The following is an 8604-nucleotide window of genomic DNA, read 5'->3' on the forward strand; positions in this document are numbered from 1 at the left end:
GAAAGTGGGGGTAGGTGGCGGGGGGGGGGGTGGTGAGGGGGGTTCTATGATGACGACATATAGTGTGTTTAATTTGTCGTGCGTCTATGGATACCGTCCCGTCGATGCTGTGTATCCTATGGAGGGATTTAGTGAGAACTACTCATACAAAATGGCTTCTCAAAGCAATATTATGAAAGATGCTGTGTCGTGGATTTCGTGTGTCCAATCGTAGCCATCTTTATCTAAAAGCCTGACACTGGAATCGTGGCCTTCGTAAAGTTATGGCCTGATACTGACCAAGAAATGACGTCAAAATGCCAGTCTTTTGCCATAAAAGAAAACAAATCGTGAGTTGTATTCAATATTTCAACCAATTGGACCACTTGTTTCCATGAGCTCTACTAACCACAACTCACTAGGCGGTGCAAAAACCAAATAATGACGTCAAACTGCCAGTCTTTTTGGGTTTCCGTATCAGGCTCAAGCCAAACAGGCCTTCATGGACCTGGGAAACATTTTGAAAAACAAACAGATGTCGTTCGGGATTAGACTCCGAGTCTTGAAGTGCTACGTGTGGCCAATCTTGTTATACGGATGCGAAAGCTGGACTACAAATGCAGAAACACAAAAGAACATTGAAGCTTTTGAAATGTGGTGCTTGAGAAGGATGCAGAGAATATCGTATACTGCACACAAAACGAACGAAGAAGTGCTAAAACAAAAATACCAACAAAGGAAACTAATGCCCTTAATAGTGGATCGACAACTATCCTTTTTCGGACACATAGTAAGGAAAGATAAGAATGAATACCTGGCAAGTTGTGGAAAAATATCTGGTAAACGCGCCCGGGGGAGACAAAGAAAAACACTCATAGACCAACTGAAGGGCTTCAACAGCCTAACAATCCAAGAGCTGTTTGAAAAGGCAAGAGACAGGGAGGAATGGAGAGAGATAATTCATGCAGTATCCGAAGCCTGGACCAGGCATGGAACCTAGAAGAAGAAGATCAGGCTATAACATAACGATGGCTACGCTGACACTGACCAAATAATGACGTCAACCTGCCAGTCTTTTTGGGTTTCCGTATCAGGCTATAACATAACGATGGCTACGCTGACACTGACCAAATAATGACGTCAAACTGCCAGTCTTTTTGGGTTTCCGTATCAGGCTATAACATAACGATGGCTACGCTGACACTGACCAAATAATGACGTCAAACTGCCAGTCTTTTTGGGTTTCCGTATCAGGCTATAACATAACGATGGCTACGCTGACACTGACCAAATAATGACGTCAAACTGCCAGTCTTTTTTGGTTTCCGTATCAGGCTATAACATAACGATGGCTACGCTGACACTGACCAAATAATGACGTCAAACTGCCAGTCTTTTTGGGTTTCCGTATCAGGCTATAACATAACGATGGCTACGCTGACACTGACCAAATAATGACGTCAAACTGCCAGTCTTTTTGGGTTTCCGTATCAGGCTATAACATAACGATGGCTACGCTGACACTGACCAAATAATGACGTCAAACTGCCAGTCTTTTTGGGTTTCCGTATCAGGCTATAACATAACGATGGCTACGCTGACACTGACCAAATAATGACGTCAAACTGCCAGTCTTTTTGGGTTTCCGTATCAGGCTATAACATAACGATGGCTACGCTGACACTGACCAATATATGACGTCAAACTGCCAGTCTTTTTGGGTTTCCGTATCAGGCTATAACATAACGATGGCTACGCTGACACTGACCAAATAATGACGTCAAACTGCCAGTCTTTTTGGGTTTCCGTATCAGGCTATAACATAACGATGGCTACGCTGACACTGACCAAATAATGACGTCAAACTGCCAGTCTTTTTGGGTTTCCGTATCAGGCTATAACATAACGATGGCTACGCTGACACTGACCAAATAATGACGTCAAACTGCCAGTCTTTTTGGGTTTCCGTATCAGGCTATAACATAACGATGGCTACGCTGACACTGACCAAATAATGACGTCAAACTGCCAGTCTTTTTGGGTTTCCGTATCAGGCTATAACATAACGATGGCTACGCTGACACTGACCAAATAATGACGTCAAACTGCCAGTCTTTTTGGGTTTCCGTATCAGGCTATAACATAACGATGGCTACGCTGACACTGACCAAATAATGACGTCAAACTGCCAGTCTTTTTGGGTTTCCGTATCAGGCTATAACATAACGATGGCTACGCTGAAACCGTAGCCATCGTTATGTTATAGCCTGATACTGAAATCCAAAAGGACTGGCAGTTTACGTCATTTTTTAGGTTTTTGCATCGCCTAGTGAGTTGTCGTTAGTAGAGCTCACGGAAACAAGTGATTCCATTGGTTGAACTATTGAATACAACTCACGATTTGTTTTCTTTTGTGGCAAAAGACTGGCATTTGACGTCATTTTTTGGTAAGTGTCAGGCCATAACTTTACGAAGGCCACGCTGAAACCCACAAGGACTTATAGTTTGACGTCATTTTTTTTTTGTTTTGTTTAGTTCAGCGTCTAGTGAGTTGGTTTTAGTAGAGCTCAAGGAAACAAGTTATTTCATTAGTTGAACTATTGAATACAACTCACTTCCCTCGTACTGACGCATGGTAAAGAAAAATGAACTAACAAATTGAACATGAAAGCATCTCTTCATCTCAACACACGATATAATAACAGAAAAATAATAATTTATTTCAAAGATGGAAAATTTCATTTTTCATATTGCCCTCCACCACCACCACACACCCCCCAAAACACACACACACACACACACACACACACACAGACACACACACAAACTCCACTCCCCCCCCCCCTCCCCTTTCCCCCTTCCCCCCTCAACTCACACTTAATCATCAATACGATAATCAAGAGGCTAGAAATGGAAAAGGTATGCAAAGAGCGGAGGTGAGACGGGCAAACTCCTCACCACACCAACAACGTGAGTATGAGTCCACTATGGAGCATCTGCCCTTACAACTGCAAATCAATCCCAATACAAGCCAAAATCATGTATTGATTGCTAACTGAGATATATGTAGGTGGTGCCCGTGTTTCGCATTTCAGAATGGGCTGTTGGTTATGGAGTATTGTGTTGATTACAGAGAGTTGAGAGTAGTAGTTGTGAAGTGTGATGGAGTTATTGAGATAAATGTGTGGGAAGGTGTGAGGAGTTGAGGCACCAAAGCAAAATGAAATTTACCATCATTGAAAATAAATAATTATATTTCTGATATTAAAACGTGAGATAGATATGACGATATGTCTTATACAAGTTCACAAAGTTAGAACCAATAATCTTAACCATGGCGTCCGGAACGCGGGAAGTGAGGTTGACTTCAATCGTTTCAACAACTAATGAAATAACATGTTACATGATCACTACTAAAACCTTTTTCCCCCCCCCCCCTTTTTTTCCTTTTTTTTTTTTTTTTCCCCCTTTTTTTTTTAAAAACAAAAAGAAAAAAAAAAAAAAAAAAATTTTAAAATTTTTTTTCCTCAAAAACCAAAAAAAAATTTTTTTTTTTTTAAAATTTTTCTTTTTTATAATAAAAAAAAAAATTTTTAAAAAAACAAACAAAACCCCCAAAAAAAAAAACCCAAAAAAATTTTCCCCCCCCCAGGTTTGGGGAAAAGAAAAATTTTGGGGGGGACAAAAAAAATTTTAAAAGGGAAAAACCCCAAAAAGGAAAATATTTAAAAGCCCCAAAGGGGGGGGGCCCAAAGGGGAAACCCGGGATCCCAAATAAATTTTTCCCTAAACAAAAACGGGTTTTTAAAAGGGGAAAAAAAACCCCCCAAAAAAAAAAATGCTTTTAAAAGGGGGGTTTGGGTGGGAAAATTTTTTTTTTTAAAAAAAAAATGGGAAAGGGGGGGGGGGCCCAAAAAAAAATTTTCCCTAAAAATTTTAAAACGAAAAAATAAAGGGAAAGATTTTTTAAAATTAAGAGCAAACATTTTGGGGGGGAAAAATTATTCCCTGTTAAAACCCCCCCCCCCCCCCCCCCCCCCCCCCCCCCCCAAAAATTTTTTTTTAAAAAAACGTTTAAAAAAAAAACCCTTTTTAATTGGGGAAACAAAACCAAAAAAACCCCTTTTTTTCCAAAATAAAAAAAAATTGAAAAATTTTTTTTAAAAAAAAAAATTTTAAATTTTTCTAAAATATGAAAACAAACCATTAAACAAAAACCCACTCTTTATTTGGATTTAGACCCTTTTTATTTTCTCCCTATTTTCAGGATCCCGATTTAGTTTTTGGAAAATAAGAATTTAATGATTATAAAATGGAATTTCTGGATATTTTAATTTATAGGGTAACCCAAAACCTTTTTTTTTTTTTTTTTGGCCCCAAAAAAGGTATTTTTGGTTTTAAACCCCAAAAAAGGGTTGGGGGGGGAAAAATGCCCCATGTTATTTGGGAGAAAACCACTTTTAAAAATTTAATTTCGGGCCCCTCCCCTTTAAAAATTTTTTTTAAAAAATTTTCCCAAAATTTTTTTTTCAGGGCCCCTTTTTTTTACAGGGGGTCCAAAAAAAAATTTTAGGGTTAAAACCCTTTTTTTTCGGACGTTTTTTTTTAACCCCAAGGGGGTTTTTTTAATTTGGGGAATTTTTCCCCCTTTTTTAAAAAAAAAAACAAAAGGGTTTTTAATGAAATTTGTTTTTCCCCCAAAGAAAATTTTTCCCCCAAAACCCTTATTTATTAAAATTTTTTTTAAAAAAAAAAACTTTTTAAAATTTAAAGAAACCCCAAAAAATTTTATTTTGGGGGAAAAAAAAAAGTAAGTTTTTTAAAAAAACCAAAACCCTGGGTTTAAACCCCCCAAAAAAGGCCCCCCCCCCCCCCCCGGGGAAAAAGGGGCCCCCCTTTTTCAAAATTTGGGGGTGTTGAAATTTTTTTTCCCCAAAAGGGGCCCCTTTTAAAAAAGGGAAAATTTTGGTTTAATTTTAAAAGGGTAAACCCCTTTTTTTGGCGGAAAAAAAAAACCCGTTTTCAAAAAATTTGGGTTTTTAAGGGAAAAGTTAAAATTTTTTTGGGGGGGGTTGGTTTAGCCTTTTTTTTCCAAAAGTTTCCCCCACCCCCGGGGGGTTCCTGCCCCAAATTTTTTACCCAAAAAATTTTTTTTATTTCCCCTTTTTAAAAAATTTTTTAAAGAAAACCCCAGGGGTAAAAGGAAAAATTTTTTTTTGGGGGGGTTTAAAAATTTCCCTTTTTTTTTTAAAACTTTACGGGCCGAAAAATTTGGGGCGTTTTTTGGCAATTTTTTTGGAAAAGGGTTTTTCCCGGGGCCCCAAAAAAAATTTCTTAAACCCCATTTCCGGAATTTTTTGTGAAAAATGGAAAATTTGGGCCCCTTTAAAAAAACGATTTAAAAAGGGTCGTTTCCCCAATTTCCTTTAATTCTTTTTTTCCCCCCGGGTGGGGGAAAAAAAGTTTTTCCCCCAAAAAGGGGTTTTTATAAAATTTTTACCTTTTTTGTGGTATAAAGGCACGTTATGGAACAATCTCATCCTAGGAAATAGTTTAAATTAAAAGAACTAAAACTCTTTTGGATATGTTTTTAACAATTCCCTTTGGTCCAGGTTTGTTAAAAAAGTATTTGAGGCCCGGGGAATCAAATTAAAATTTTAATGATTCAATGTAATTTGGTAAATTTAAATTATTTTTTTATTTTTTTAAAAGGCCTTGACAAAAGGGAAGGGATTAAATAAAAATAAAAAAATTTTAACTTAAACCCGTCTCAAATTTTAAAAAAAGTTTTATATTGGAATTGGGTTAATTTATTGATTTTTTTTTTGTTATGTGTGTATGTTATTTGGGTTGGGTTTTTGTTTTTTGTTTGTTGTGGGTTTATTGTGTTCGTCGGTATGGTTAGGATTTTATCGGAATAAATTATGAAGGGAACCCTTTTGAAAATTAAATGTGTTCTATAATTAAAAATTTATAAAGCTTTCGGACATTTTATAAAAAATGGATTATAAACACAAAATTTTTTTATATTGAATTCCAAAAAGCAAAACAATAAAGATCGTTATTATCCCCCATATCATTGGAAGGGCCCATTCATTGCTTTGTTTAAAAAAGGGGAAAAAAAAACGTTTTTAATTTTAAAAACATTAAAATTTTTAAAAAAAAAAAATCAAAATAAACTTGACCCCCTAACAAAAAACCCCCAAAAAAAATTTTTAAAAAAAAAAAAAAAACCCCCAATTTAAAAAAAAATTTCCCAATTAAAAAAAAAAAAGGTTAGGGGCCCAAAAAACAAAAAAAAAAACCCAAAAAAACCCCCCAAAAAAAAAAACCCTTTTTTTTAAAAACGCCCAGAAAAACCCCCCAAAAAACCCCGGGAAAACCCCCAAAACTCAAAAAAAGGGGGAAAAAAAACCCCCAAAAAAAAAACCCCAAAAAAAAAACCCGCCACCCAAAAAAAACCCGACCCAAAAAACCCAAAAAAAAAAACCCAAAGAAAAAAATTTTCCCCCAAAAAAACCCCCCCAAACCCAAAAAATTTTTCAATTTTTTTGGGGAAAAAAACAAAAAAAAAAGAAAACAAAATTTTTTCCCCCAAAAAACCCCAAAAATTTTTTAAATTTTGAAAAAATTTTTTTAAAAAATTTTAAATCCAACTTTTAAAACCAAGGGAAAATTAAAACCTTATTTTCCCCCCTTTTTTAACCCCGGGGGGGGGGCCCCCTTTTTTTAAAAAAAAAAAAAGGTAAAAAAAAAAACATTTTTTTTTCGAAAATAAAAATTTTTTTTTAAAAAAAAAAAAAAAACCAAAAAAAATAATAAATTTTATACTTCCCTTCCGGGGGTTTTCAAATCCAAAATCTAAGGTTTTTTTTAAAAAATTTCCCCAAAGTATTAAAAAAATTAAAATAGGTTTAAAAATATATCTAAAAAGAACGTTGGTTCCCAAATTTTTAACCAAAACAAAAAAAAAGAATTTCCTTAACCAAAATTGTTTTTTTTTAAAAACATAAATTACATCAATTAAAATTAAAACGATTAATAATTAACCAAAATTATCAATTAATTAATTATAAAAGAAATTAACTTAAAAAAAAACAAAATTTATTATCATTTTTAAAAAGAAAAATCACACCCAAATACCCCTTCAATGTTTGGCCCAAAACATTCATCCAATAAAAAACAAATTTAAAAATAAAAAAAAACTCATTTAAAAATTTTTTTATATTTATAATTATAATTGTAAAACTTTAAAAAATTTAACACAAAAAATGATTTTGGTTTTGTTTTTTTTTTAAAATTGATGAAATAGTAAAAATTTTATATTTTTAAAAAAAAAGTTTTAAAAAAAAAAAAAAGTTTTAAAAAAAAAAATATTAAAAAACAAGGGAAAAAAAGTCAAAAACCTTATTTGAAAAAACAAACAAAAAAAAAGGGAAAAAAAAAATAAAAATCCCAAAAATAATATTTTTATAAAATCAAAAAAACCTAAAGATTTTTGGGGTAAAACAAATAAAAAAAAAATGAAATTAAAATTTAATTTAACAGGGAAAACCAAAAAATATTTTTTTTAATAAAAAATTATTTGAAAAATATAAAAGGGAATCTAAAGGAATTTTGTCTCTTTTATTGTAACAAAACCGATTTGCTTGTAATGATGGAGAAAATTTTAAAAAAATTTCCCAAACTTCCTTTTCAAATTTGAAGGACCCCAATCATGGGGGTTTATTTTTTATATTTTTCCCCTTATCAAAAAATTTTTTTGGGCCAACTTTTATCAAATGTAAAAATCTTTTAAAATTTTAAAATTAGGTCAATTTTTTCCTTTGGATTCCAAATTGTAAATTTAAATTTTATCTGTTTCACTAAAGGGTCACTTAGCACCAAGGAAATTGAAATGGTTTAATGGAGTTTAAATTTTACCCCTTTTTTTTTTGGCATTAAAAAAAATTTAATTTATTTATTTTATAAAGGGGTTTTTTAAAAAAAAATTGCTGGGAAAAAAACTCCCCACAAAACTTGGTTAATGTTATTTTTGATTTTAAAAAAAAATTTTAAGAATGCCTAAAATTCCCCCCCCCTTTCTCCCCGGCCCCCCCTTTTTTCCCTTTTTTTTTTCCCCCCTTTTTCCCCTTTCCCCCTTTTTTCCCTTTTCTATTTCCCTTTCCCTTTTCCTTTTTTCCCTTAATTTTACTAAATTTTTTAGACACAAAAAAAACACATAAAAAAAACCATTACATTTTTTAGCAATTTTTTTTTTCCTTTTTTTAAAATTATTTAAATTTTTTTTTAAAAGAAAAATAATTTTAAAAAACAAAAAATTTTTTTTTTAAAGACATAAAAACAAAAAATGAAAAAAAATTAAAAAATTTTTTTTTTTTAAAGGACCCTTTTTTAAAAAAGGTTTCTCCATAAAAAAAAAAAAGGAAAAAAATTATTTTCCTTTAAAAAAAAAAAACAAAAAACAAAAAAATTTTTAAAAAAAAATTTAAATTTTAAAAAAAAAAAAACCCTTTTTTCTGGGTTAGATTTTTAAATTAAAATTTACAAGGGGGGGGGGGGGAAAAAAAAAAAAAAAAAAAAAAAAAAAAAAAAAAAAATTTTTTTTTTAAAAAAAAAAAATAA

The sequence above is a fragment of the Berghia stephanieae genome, chromosome 15 (assembly GCF_034508935.2).
Source record: "Berghia stephanieae isolate SIO BIC M18660-M18661 chromosome 15, UCSD_Bste_1.3, whole genome shotgun sequence".
NCBI classification, from domain to species: Eukaryota; Metazoa; Mollusca; class Gastropoda; order Nudibranchia; family Aeolidiidae; genus Berghia; species Berghia stephanieae.